Genomic DNA, 12,631 nt, shown 5'->3' with positions numbered 1-12,631 from the left:
GCATATCAAGTGGCTTATGGCACAAGGGTCTTTACTTAGCCTTCCTTGTGCAAGTCATGGATTGGAAATAACCCACATGCTTGCTGGCCAACAAAGGACCAGACTTTTGCCCTATGCCACCTCACCCACTGCAAGACTATGTAGTGATGGATGCTGTCCAGCGAGGCTGTGAATGAACAAGGCTGAACAGAGAAGTGTACCTATATTATGCTACTGTCTCCATAAAACAGCTGAAAAGAACATTTTCATATTTCATTGAAGCACATAAATCGACTCTGGACTATAAACTAGAAACCAATCATGCTGGTTCCCCCTAGGGCAGAATCTCTGAGTTTGAAACAGGAAACTGGATTATTTATTCAAATAAATAAAGACACCAACAGTGGCTGCCACAGGCCTCCCAAAAGAAAAACAAAAAAGGGAAAGCTTATGTGATTTGTGCAAAGACAGTGCTTAGAAGGTGATCAGGACTGGAACTTGGCTTTTGATCTCAAGACAGTGCTAACAGTTATGATTTATTCATTTAATGATGATTTATTCACCATGTATTACACATCAAGGGCTGTCTTGGGTAGGGGCACGGGGCTGGGAAGTAAAGGCTGATGGAAGAGAAAATGAAAGATGAAATACTTTCCCCTTTTTGGCTCCATGCATCACCAACTGAGCGAACAAGCTGGCACTGGCCATCACAGTGATTGAGGGCCACCACCTTGCCTTACTACACAACACTTGTTTGATCAAAGGTAGCGGCCACTGCTACCCAATCAGCTTTGGCCAATTGGATATTGGCCTAATTTTACCTGATTTTTCCCAAGAGAATACCTAGAATTCAGGCGTGTGTGTGTGTGTGTGTGTGTGTGTGTGTGTGTGTGTGTGTACAGGTGCACACCCGTGCCCATGCATGCAGAGGCTAGAGAAGAACATTGATATTTTCCATTTTATTCCTTTAAGAAGAGTCTCTCACTGAACAGCTCACCATTTTGGTGAAGCCAGCTGGCCAGCAAGCTCCTGGAATCTCTCTGTCTCTGTCTCCCACAAACGCTGGGGTAGTTACAGGCATGGACAGTCATGCTTTGCTGCTTTTTTTGTGGGTGCTAGGGATTCTAACTCAGATCAGCATGTTTTCACAGCAAGTGCTCTTACCCACTGAGCTATCTCCCCAGCCTTCAGATTTTTTAATGTGCTTTTAAAAAATTGTGATTGCACCAGCTGTGGTGGCGCACGCCTTTAATCCCAGCACTTGGGAGGCAGAGGCAGGTGGATCTCTGTGAGTTTGAGGGCAGCCTAGTCTACATATATGTTCCAGTCTAGCTAGGGCTACAGGGAGACCCTGTCTCAAAAAGACCAAAAAAAAAAAAAAAACAAACCAAACTGTGCTTACTGACTACTAACTCGAGAATCTGCTGGGCCCCTTAGAGACCAAATGTACAGGCATGAGATCTTTATTTTATCCCATCATAGCTACAGCTGGCAGGGTTCTCAGACCACAGCAAGTCTCTTGGCCTAGCACTCTCCAGGATTTTCTTCATCTTGGTCATCTATGCATTCAGATTCTACGAGCTGTATATATTGGGTGCCTCTGAGAGACCAGGCAGAGCTTAATCCCTAACACAACACAAACCCACAAGCAACCTCGGTCCATGTTTGGCTCCAACCTACTGCTTCACTGGATTCATCTGTTAAGTCCATTTCCCTGTCTGATCTCACCATCACTCCATCATCGATTCCTACACAGATACACAGCACCTCTCTATTACATACACCAAATTTAAGGAGACAGACAGGCCTGCAGCACCCCAGATACTGCCAGTGGAAGCACTCACGAAAGCAGAACCTTCCAAGTCAATGCAAGAAACCAAATCTGTACTCCATGCCCACCCCCACTGAACTCCTTGAATAAAAAACAGAAAGAGGTTTCCTCTTTCTGTATCATCAAAGAAAAATGCCTAACATGGTGATTTTACTGTCACTGTTATTGTTGATTAGAACAATAGTTACTGCAACCAGAGGCTGGTTGTAATAGACAAGACTGTACTCAAGTTGTGTTTATTATCTCTGGTAATTTCCACCCCAAACCAATGAGGCTAGCTTTTATTGGCTTATCACTTTTATAATTCTCGCGTTATAGATGGAAACACCAAAGCACAAGGATTCATGTGTTCAAAAGCAAAAGACCAGCAAGAATATCTACGAATGGGATCCTACAAGATCTCAGAGTCTGACTCCCAACCCCTCTGCTTACACCCGAAGGAATCTGTGCCACAGGCTGCTAAGAGGCTGGACACCACCCTTTGCCTCCCCAAGTGAGCATCGTGGAGCATCCTACCTCATCCAGGAAACTCATGACCCCTCATTAGAAGGAGGCTTTGCTTCTCCAGAGCACTCACCTGTGGCAAGCTGCAGTCTTTGTGTTCTTCAGTGTCTAACCAGCCCTAAGACAAAGGAAATCCCTTAAAAGCAAAGGCCCCACCTGTCTTGTCACACTGTACCCTGATGCTGAGCATAGCACTGGGCACACAGAAAGTACTCAATAAGTGTTTTTAAGTGATTGGGTTAAGCCCCCAGGTAGGTCAACTTCTCGTTCAGAAGGGCAAGAAAATTCTCTTGATGATGATTCAGTATGGGTCCATCTAAGCATTATCATTCACAGAGATGTTAGGAACCAGGAGCACTTGGGCTAGAAATTCTGGGTCTGTTGATTAGCCAGTGGTCCTTACAAGCATGTAGGAGAAAAGTGTGGGCTGTGTAGCAGAGCACATTTGTTTTATGAAGGACCAAACTTCAAAACTCTCAGGAAGAACCAGGTGTGGTGACACACGCCTTTGATTCCAATACTTGGGAGGCAGAGGCAGGTAGATCTCTGTAAGACAGAGGTCAGCTTGGTCTACACAGCAAGATTTAGGCCAGCTAGGGCTATAGGGAGATAGTGCCTGCCTAAAAAAAAAGAAAGAAAGAAAAAAGAGGCTAAGGTTAGTGTGAGCTACATTGTGAGATACCGTCAAACAAAAACAAAAAAAGCTCTTTGGAAACAGAAAGCAGCATAAGGACAGACACTGAGTTTTACAAGTGAGACAGTGCCTAAGGATCCATTTTGACCATGGAAAAGACACAACAGGAAGAAGGAAACAACTTTCCCAGCACTCCTTGGAAAGCAAATGCAGAGAATCTAGGGGTCCAAATCTGGGCAAGAATAGACAGGACAAGAGCTCAGGGGTTTACCTCACTTAGCATCAGTCAGTAACTGTCTGCTTAACCCAGGACACTGGCAATTTAGTTTCACCTACAAGTAACTATATGATTACATCACTCCTCGGATGAGAAAACCACTATATAATTACCAGAAAAATCCCCTTCTTTGGTGCAAGTTAAGTGAAACAGTGGGAAATACCACATAGCGTATTTACTCAGCTCGAAGGCCCACTTTAAATATCAAGTTCCTTGGAATGTTCATGGTTTGGGTGTGGCCCATGAATGTCATCCACTGTGATTCTGCAGTGCATGCCAAATGATAAGCCAAGAAGTCTAGACCAGGCCGTAGCTGAGACACAGCATTATGGAGCAATTATATTTCTGACACGCAATGGATATAAAACACTGGTTGATGAAGGAGCAGTCAGGCGCTACTACTACCTGGCAGCCAGGGGCACTTTCAAGTGCTGGGAAATGTGCTCTACATTAAAATGTGCTGCTCCTTAAAAATTAGGTGGCTCTCTCAGAGACAACGTGCTTTTTCCTAGGAAAAGGAGTGAAGGGAAAGGAAACTTCTCCCCAGGGATAAGGGTCAGCAAAGGAGCACAGCTATCTCAATCTGATCATTTCCTGAACGTCACAAGTCAGCGCAAGTCCATTTCATTCAATTACGCTTGACGCTCCAATGCATGCCAGGATCTAAGTGGGGAAACCACTGGACCACAAAGAAGACTAAAGAATCTACCCTACTCCCAGGGAGCTCGGGGTCTCCTAGGGAATATCCAAAAGTAATAACAATAAATGCAGCAGGCCACTGAGGGTGTTGCTGAAGATGGACAGCCCAGAAAAGATGGGAGCAGAACAGTCAGATCACATTCTGAAATCACAAGACAAAATCCATCAAGTCAGCCAAAAACTGTAGGTTCTCCATTTCCTTGCCCATGACTTTGTGGAGAATGGGCATGGAATGAGGAAGGAGATTTTAAGAATGAAAAATAAACTCTTGTAGGTAAGAGCTTAAAAACCTCAAAGAGTATACAACATCTTCTGTGGGAGGCTAGGTAGGATAGGATGAAAATACACATTTTAACACCTACTCTACTGGCTATAAAGATAAGTCAGATATGGATCTGAATAATGATAGTAAGAGGAAAAAGGGGTTAGTAATTGATCATGAGTAATGAAAAGGATGGCAAAGACTAAAGGGGCAAACTGGATGTCCATAAGGCCAAGGCCAAGGTTAAAAGTACAGCAACATTAAAGGTGCATACAGGACATAAGCAAACTAAAGATCATAACCAGTTTTGTATTAGTTCTCTCTCTCTCTCTCTCTCTCTCTCTCTCTCTCTCTCTCCTCTCTCCTCACTCCTCTCTTCTCTTTCTCTCATTTTGCTTTGCTTTTGAGACAGGGTCTGCTTATGTAGCCTAGGCTAACTTTAGACTTCTGTTGCTCTTGCAGGCATCCTGAGTGCTGTGATTATAGGTATGCACCACCACTCCCTCTTCCTTTCCAGAAAAGTTACAAATCCACGTTTATGTGTCAGTTCTCCCAGCCTAAAAAATAAAATAAAACTGGGAGAGGGGGACCATTATTTTTCTTCAGAATATCATGCAAGCCAAACCATAAATGTCCAAAGCAAAAGTTTGGGCCATGGACCCTTGTATTAGAGTGAGTAGAGAAAAATGTACCCAGTTCATGATCAAAACAGGTAATAGAATTAAGAGAAACATTGCTCAAATTGTTGAGCTAGGCTGAGAGAAAATGAACATAGTACCAAGTGGAATAAATACAGTAACACAGTTAAATCAATAAAACTCCAGGGGCTGGTAGTATTACAATGCCTGCTCACATCTGCACAGCATGTGGCGTACTTAAGTGTTTTTTCAGGTTATCCTAGTTAATTCTCCCAACATCCTTGGGAAGTGGGGGCATTGTTACTGCCCCTGTTTTAGAGGGAAGATTCTTCTAGTTCTGAGCATTTAAGCAATGTCCCTGAAGTCCCACCACTATTGCATCAGAGCTCATCTAACATCTGTATGATTCCAGAATCTCAAGGAGAACTCCACACTGTCTCCATCACCTTCTTATCAAAAATTCAGTCATCCCTCCTTATCCACAGGGGGTACATTCCAAGTCCTGAAACTACAGAGAGTGATGAACCTCAAATATACCATACTCCTTCCTATACACATCTCTGTTGTTTCTTTTCCTATTGCTGTGATAAAGTAAGGTACAGAAGAAAGGGTTTATTCTGGTTCACAGTTTAAGGATACAATCTGTCTTGATGAAGAAGTCAAGGCAGCAGGAGCTTGAAATAGTTAGTCACATTGTATCCACCTAAACGCATTGAACCAGAGAAAGTCTCTAATGTTTCCTGCTGCTCAGCTCCGTTTTTCCATTTGAATGACCCAGGATGCCAGACAGGGAAGGATGCTACTCCACAGTAGGTGGGTCTTCCCACCTCAAAATAATCAATAGGCCCAGAGGCCTATCTCTAGGTGATTCTAGATTCTGTCAAGTTCACAACACTAACCATCATACCTATGATAGTTTAACTTATAATGTAAGCAAAGAGAGCAACAATAATAGAACAACGATAATAATATGTTGCAATATCAGTTTGCCCTTAGTGTAACCTATTAAGTAAAATATGAGTTACTTCAACATAAGCACTGCAATGCAGTGACAGTCAATCTGATAACCTTGACAGCTACTATATGACTAACGGGCAGATGGTGCATACAGAGTGAACACACTGGACAAAGGCATGATTCAGCCAAGCAGCACGGAGTGGAACAGGATAAACTTCATGCTATTCAGAATGGGGTATAATTTAAAACAGATTGCTTAGATTTGGAATTTCCCATTTAACATTTTGGAGCGGGAGTTGCTTGTAGTTAACTGAAACCAAAGAGCAAAAACATGAGCAAAGCAGAACAGAATAGATAGACTCCTGCCCCCCTTGGGGATTTTGATACATTAGTCCTGGAGTTTGGTACTGAATTATGTACCAGATTTCCTCCAAATGACTCTGATACATATCCAGCCTTGACACCACTAGACTGGGCCAATGTTCTCAACCAAAGTACCTCTGTTCCTTGTCCCCCAGGAGACATTCAGCATGTATGGAGAACACTCTGGGCTGTTAGCACTGTGGATGTCAGGGCAGAGGATGCCCCAGGTATCTAATGGGTGGATGCCACCCCACAGTACACAGGACAGCACCACAAAAACTCTGCAACTTGAAATGTCAGTAGAGTAGAGGCAGAGAAACCCTGCTCCAAACCTAGTGTCTGGGTCCACTGTGCTCTGAGACACTCACTGCCCAATCCAAACCCCATTCAGAACCATCAGACCCAGGAACCCCAATTTCACAGGGTCTCCTGGTGACACTGTTGTGTAGAAATTCTCTCTGAATTAAAACACTCCATCCTAAAGTGACGCTTTCTAAGACTCAGGAAAATAAATAGCTCACAAATACCCCCCACCCCAGCCAAGTAAGGACAGCTGAGGAGAAGAGCCATTCCAACCTGCCGAGCTGCCTGCAAGGCACGCAGAGAGCTCTGGGTTCCAACTTTTGTGACTCACCACGCAGCTGGGGTGGGCTTCAGTGATGCAGCACTCTCAGAGTTATCCATGTACCTGTAAGTAACCCCTCACCCACACTCCTGTGTGCAATCACAGTAAACTCACTGGTTCACCACACTAGACTTTGGTGGTATCATTCCTTTGGTCTGTCATTGGTCCCCTATCTGGGGTGAGTAGATGTTTGTTCACAGCTCCCCAGCAATATGTCACAGAACAGACCCATATCCACTCTGAACCACATTCTGTGGCCATCCTGGAAAGGACCCTCCAGGGAGACCAGTCTCATGATTCTGTACATAAGAAAATTGAGGCCCAGAACAATTGAAACTTGCCTACAGTCAGCTTTTGCTCCGATTGAGCCACAATCAGAATCCTGATCTTAATTTCCAGCCTTGTGTGATCTTTCAGATGCCAGTAAGGACTAAAGGGAAGGCTCAGGTAACAGCCCTGCCTCTCTGAAAAACCGAGACTGACCTTTGGCAGGTGTCCGTGTCAATGGACAAGGGGAAAGGGCATGCCATGACGGTTTTCCTGAGGCCTGAAAAAAGATTTATCGTCCTCTTTTTTTTTTTTTTGGGGGGGAAAAAAAAAAAAAAAAAAAAAAAAAAAAAAAAATTATCTCAAACACCAGGATTACCAAATTCACTCACTAATTTCACCTACAGATAGCACAAGAAAAATAGCCACAGGGCTTCACAATGAGGGAATCCTAGAAGCAGCTTGATTCCACAGAGTTATCCAAAAGACTGCAGCTGTCTCCACTGTCTCCAGAGACATTCAGGGAACAGCAAGTGTGAAGGGTTGTGATGGGGTTTAGTCTGAGGATTTACACCGCTGAGGTCATGAGCAGGTTGTGACAGAGTCTGGAGCAGCTTAGAGCAGGGGAATACAGACACACTTCTGAGCCAAGGGTAGGATTCTGCCCCAGTCCTGAGCAAGAGGTCAAAAACAAACCATCAGCTAGTCTTAAACTGATGCATCTTTCAATTCTCTAAACAAAGACGCTCAATGCAGTCCTTTCCTTAATCCTCTGATTTGTGAGCACCCCAGTCAGAGTGCCCTCCACAAAACCAAGAACTCAGTCAGTGGCAAAAAGCACCAGCAACGGTGGAAAAAGTTCTGTAAAGTTAGAAGAGAAGCGAGAAACAGGAGGCACTGCTAGTGAGCGAAAGTGAACCTGAGTACTGATATGTGCATGAGATTCTTACACTGATACTTCAAAACCGAGAGGAACGCACATGAGAACAGAGACACGAGCAAACACACAATTCAGTGTAATACATAATTATATGCAAAGCAAATTGGACAAAGAATTATGTTGGTCAGTAACAAGGGTAGATAGATGTTTACCTCCAATAGACCATAGTCAAAAGAGGAAAAGAGGTCTGGAAAGTTCCCTTCTGGGTTACCTCAGTTACTGGACTCTCAAAAGCCTGTTGGAGCTGGCTGAACTTAGCTATGAACTTCTGCTTTTTAATGAAGCCAATTTTTAATGATGTCATGCATTATCTGCTATGGAAATGTAAAATTGGGGGGAGGAAGGGGAGGGACAATAACATTCCTATGCATTTGAATAATATATAAAAGCCTCTAAAAGTCCAGAATGTTGAAAATGGAAATATTGCAGTTTTTTAAAAAGCCGGCTTAAATTTAACAGAGTGTTTAAATTCCTAGTTGATGGTAATTAGAGAGCAAGCAGTATTTCTTTAAACACTGCTAGACAGAGCTTAATCCAATTTAAGTAATCACTAACCTCTGCTTCCCTGCCTCTCCCCTTAACCGAAACCCTAGGACTGCTCTACAAAGACTATAAACTAGCAAAGCATAACAAAAGAATATTTAAAGAGAGATTGAGTGACTATACCTCAAAGGGCCAAGTCCAATTAAAATGGAAACAGGTCTCACAGGCTCCCTAATTTCTACAGCCTATAAACTGGCACAGAATAGCAGAAGGCGGTCTCTGGGAGGTGGGGGACTTACTCCCCACAGCTCCCCTTTGGGAACTGCATCCGGCATGTCACTCACCAAGTCTTGTTAGGCAGTGTGACAGCCCCTGCTTCCCAGACTAATACACAGTTCTCTATATTCACAAGATATGCAGGCGTTGACTTTTCCTCCATGGAACTGTCCCTTCAGGCCTTTGAGTCCCATCACCTCAGATTCCCTCCTTTTAGATTTCTCATGCTGCTTGGGTATTGACGTCTGATCCTGAAATGTTCATGTAAGCAACTAGAAACTTCTTGAGAACTTGGCACTCTGTCAAACATGAGTTGATCTCTGATGACTTGTCAAAGATTGTATCATCTCTGTCTCCTGCCCCCTTCTGAGCTCCAGTGTGGAATCTTCCTTTACAAAAACAATGCCTTCTGCTTATCAGGACACTACTGTTTGCACAGTCCAAACCCTATATCCTCAACAAAACATATAAGATATTTTACCTCCTACTTTCCAAAAAAGATATTAATTCACACTGACATGTTAGCAAATTAACAGTTTCTATAGGCATGGCCTTTAATTCATATTTAGCATTTGCATTGAGTTGGGCATTGTAGAGCTCCACACAGACTCACATGCTATTTCTCAAATCTATTCTATGACAGTCTATTTTGGCAAAAAGAATTAAAAAGGAAAAGTCTGTAACTCAGGAAAGAGTTCTGTATATTTTACCTGGTACAAGGGTGGTACCAAAGCAATGGTCACAGGAGCATGCATTCCCATCATCAGAATGGAAACGAATGAAAAGAGCAAGTACTGTCATACTGTCATAAAGTCTGTATTGAGTTGCATCTTTTACAGACAAATGGTTTAAACGTTCCACAGACACCAAATCAGTGAGCAAACTAACAAGAGATGACATTTAGGCCAGGCCTCTCAGCACGAGGTTTTCCAGACAGTCAATGTAATAGTATTCTAAAGACAAAGTAAGGAGCTTTTTCAATACCTGTGCCACTCTGTGACATTAAAAAAATAATAATGTGGACTGGAGAGAGGGCTTAGTAAGTAAAGTGCTTGCTACATAAGCATGAGGACCTGAGTTCAGATCCCAGCACCCATATGAAAAGTGGGATGTGACGCTTATGCCTGTAAAGCTCAGCACTGGGGTAGGTAAAAGGGGTTTGTTGGCCAGCCAAATCAATGAGATGGAATCAATGAGCTCCAGGTTCAATGAGAAACCCTGATTCAAAAAATAAACTGGAGAGTGACTGAAGAAGACACATACACACACCACATTCAATGCACTGGAATACACGTGTGCATTGCATACACATGAACATACACAGCACCCACACAAATATAACCAAATATATGATGATCTAGGGAACAACTGTGGAATCTAATGGAAGGGAAAAATCTTCTCCTGCCTCCAAGCCTAGAGCAGCAATCTGTAATCTTTTCTGAACTCCATCCCCTGTGTGCACAGTTTAAGATTATTTGCATTCTCTGAGCCTCGGTATGCTTAGATACACAGTCTCTTAGTGCAAAGTTTGACATTATAAGATGTGAAGAGATGTTCTCACTTTCCTCTTTATTTCCTCTTTCTTTCTGTTTTGATTTGGGAGGCTGGTAGTTTTTGGTTTTGTTTATGTTTTTGTTATTTTGACAGGGGTCTCCTTGTAGCCAGAGTAGGCTTGGAACTTGCTATGTTGACCAGGTTGGCCTCCATCTCACAGAAATCTGCCTGCCTCTGCCTCCTGAGTGCTGAGATTAAAGGCCTGCTCCACTATGCTGGGCACTTTCCTCCTTTTTCATATAAGGGGAAGGATTTTTCTTAAATGTTCCAACACTAAAAAGATTACTGAAATCACACCCATTGAAATACATACCGGTGGCCCTCTGGACCTGAAGAAAATGAGATCACACCCTTGAGAAACAGGCTGGACTAATGTCAGAAGTAGTCTAAGTAGCGTATTTCTTCTGCTAACCTTCCTCTGTGCGTTACTGGGTTCAACTGCTAGAAGTACCAATAAAACAATAAACAACAAGGGCTGGGGGTGGGGAAGAAACGCTTCCCTTCTCTGGAAGGCTACATTCTACAGAAACCACTCTTCCATTTGGAAGAGTCCCGTACTTTCCTCAGGTGTATCAGAAACCTCATTGGGTGCTGATTTTAAAATGTGCTAAATTCGCTTTTGTAGGCTCCATTTCCCTTTTGACCCACTTGCTGTTTCACGTTACCCGTAACAGAGCTTTCAAATTCTGCAGTAGTTTAGTACATCTTGGCAGTGAGTTTTGGCCATACAGGACAAAGAAATACCATGACTTCAAACCTTCAGTGGTCAAGAGCACAAACAAGTGCGGCTTCTGTGCTGTGGTGGGGGCTGGCAGGGGGAGGGGGGAAGAGGCAGTCGTAACCTTAACAACCTGCTTTGGTCCTTATCATGGGTCATCTGAATCTGCATGGGCAACAATTCCAGAACTCCAGCCAGGCTGGGATGCCTGGAGACTCCAGCCCAGAGCTTTTTCCATGCGGGTCTCCACAACACACATGTAGCTGAGCCGCCTCGAATAAGCATCTCGTCTTGTGGGGCGCGAGACAGAGCAGTAATTGAAACCTTGCACACCGCAGGATTGCTGTGGCGTCTATAAATACTCTACTATTTTACTGCTGACAAACAAAACGCAGGCTCCGGGCACCGCGAGGAAAGAGGTGGTGGCTCATGTGATCTCCGTCAGAGCACGGGTAGGATTCGGGGAAACCCCACTGCCAATTAAGCAGAACCCCAGAATCTATTCCTGAAGGGTAATTCGCAATCTGGTTTGTGTCCTAGTTCAGAGGAGACTGCAGGAGCACTGGGAACCAGAGTCCCACATAGGCGCGGACTCCAGAGCGCCCCCTGCGCGCAAACACGCGCGATGCGCACAGTAGGTGTGCAGAGGAAATCCTGGCCCAACGCGGCACCGGCGCGAAAAACAAGCAGAAATGAGACACCGTGGGCACCCAGAGCGTAGCCGCAGCCGGCTGTCCCCGGCTTCTCGCCACCCTTTTGGGCCGGGTCTCCCGCAGGCTGCCTCTTGGCATCGTGATCTGCTGAGTGCACGAGGACCAAGCGTCAGCCCTCCTCTGCCTCTACTTCCACGCCTCCCTCCAAGAAAGAAAGGACCACGGGCGAAAGTCCCTGTCGCAGCTGAGTTTTCCCCCCCACCCCCGTCCCGAGCACCCTGTGTTCTGTACATCGGCTCCTTGGGCCGAGGGAGGATGAGACAGACACTTTCTTTTTTCCACCTCCTGGCTCTCTGTGGGTCTCAAGATCCGCAGCACCACCCCCCAAATGCCATTCACAGTTGTTCCTCGCCCACCATAATCCACAATCCCTGGGCAGTCGCCTGCTCCCCTACACTCTTCGTGGTCCACCTCCCCGCCTGCAGCATCCGATGTGTTGGTTCTTTAACCGTGAGCGGTCTCCAACCGGTTGCCGTCATATTCCCCGTGTCCCCCCCCGCCCCAACCCAATCCCATCCCCAGGTCAGCAAGGCGCTTTCCTTCCAAACTCTGTGCGGTCGTAGACTGCACGACTTCCAGTCCCTCTAGGGACTTCCCCACTCACCCCCGTGGGGTCCCCTGCGTGAGTCACACGAGCCGCGCATACCCGCCTCTCTTCTTCCCACCAGAATGCGCGCGCAGGAAAAAGTTTCCGGCGGTCCCGGGAAACTTTTCTCACTGGAGAAACAAGCGATCTGGAGGGTTCTCTCCCGGCTCTCCCGCCCTTCGTCCTCTTCTAGCTCTGCCTTCCACCTAGGAGTCCAGCCTGGGTTCCTCTCCGGCGTGCAGCTCCCAGAGTTGGGCTGGTGACACGTTTCCCTCCCCTCTCACATTACGGCCGCCTCCTCTCCTCCCGCCCCCTCCACCCCCCA

At 45.2% G+C, this 12,631-nt stretch overlaps 1 protein-coding gene across 6 annotated transcripts in view; it reads right to left on the bottom strand.

Moving 5' to 3' along the window:
• The window catches only part of Prr5l (proline rich 5 like), a 93,075-nt gene extending 80,502 nt beyond the window's left edge, over positions 1–12,573 (bottom strand). For 3 of the 6 annotated variants that reach the window (XM_017803001.2, XM_029555702.1, XM_029555704.1), the window contains exon 1: positions 12,367–12,573. The gene's annotated coding sequence lies outside the window, so the exon portion shown is untranslated. Of the gene's footprint in view, positions 1–12,324 lie in introns of all 6 variants that reach the window. The other 3 variants (XM_029555701.1, XM_029555705.1, XM_029555706.1) reach the window with 3 other exon arrangements.
• Positions 12,574–12,631: the final 58 nt, after the last annotated feature.

This window comes from Nannospalax galili, unplaced genomic scaffold (genome assembly GCF_000622305.1).
Source record: "Nannospalax galili isolate Female #2095 unplaced genomic scaffold, S.galili_v1.0 scaffold126, whole genome shotgun sequence".
In the NCBI taxonomy this organism is placed as follows: Eukaryota; Metazoa; Chordata; class Mammalia; order Rodentia; family Spalacidae; genus Nannospalax; species Nannospalax galili.
This window is presented reverse-complemented; position numbering and strand designations above follow the sequence as displayed.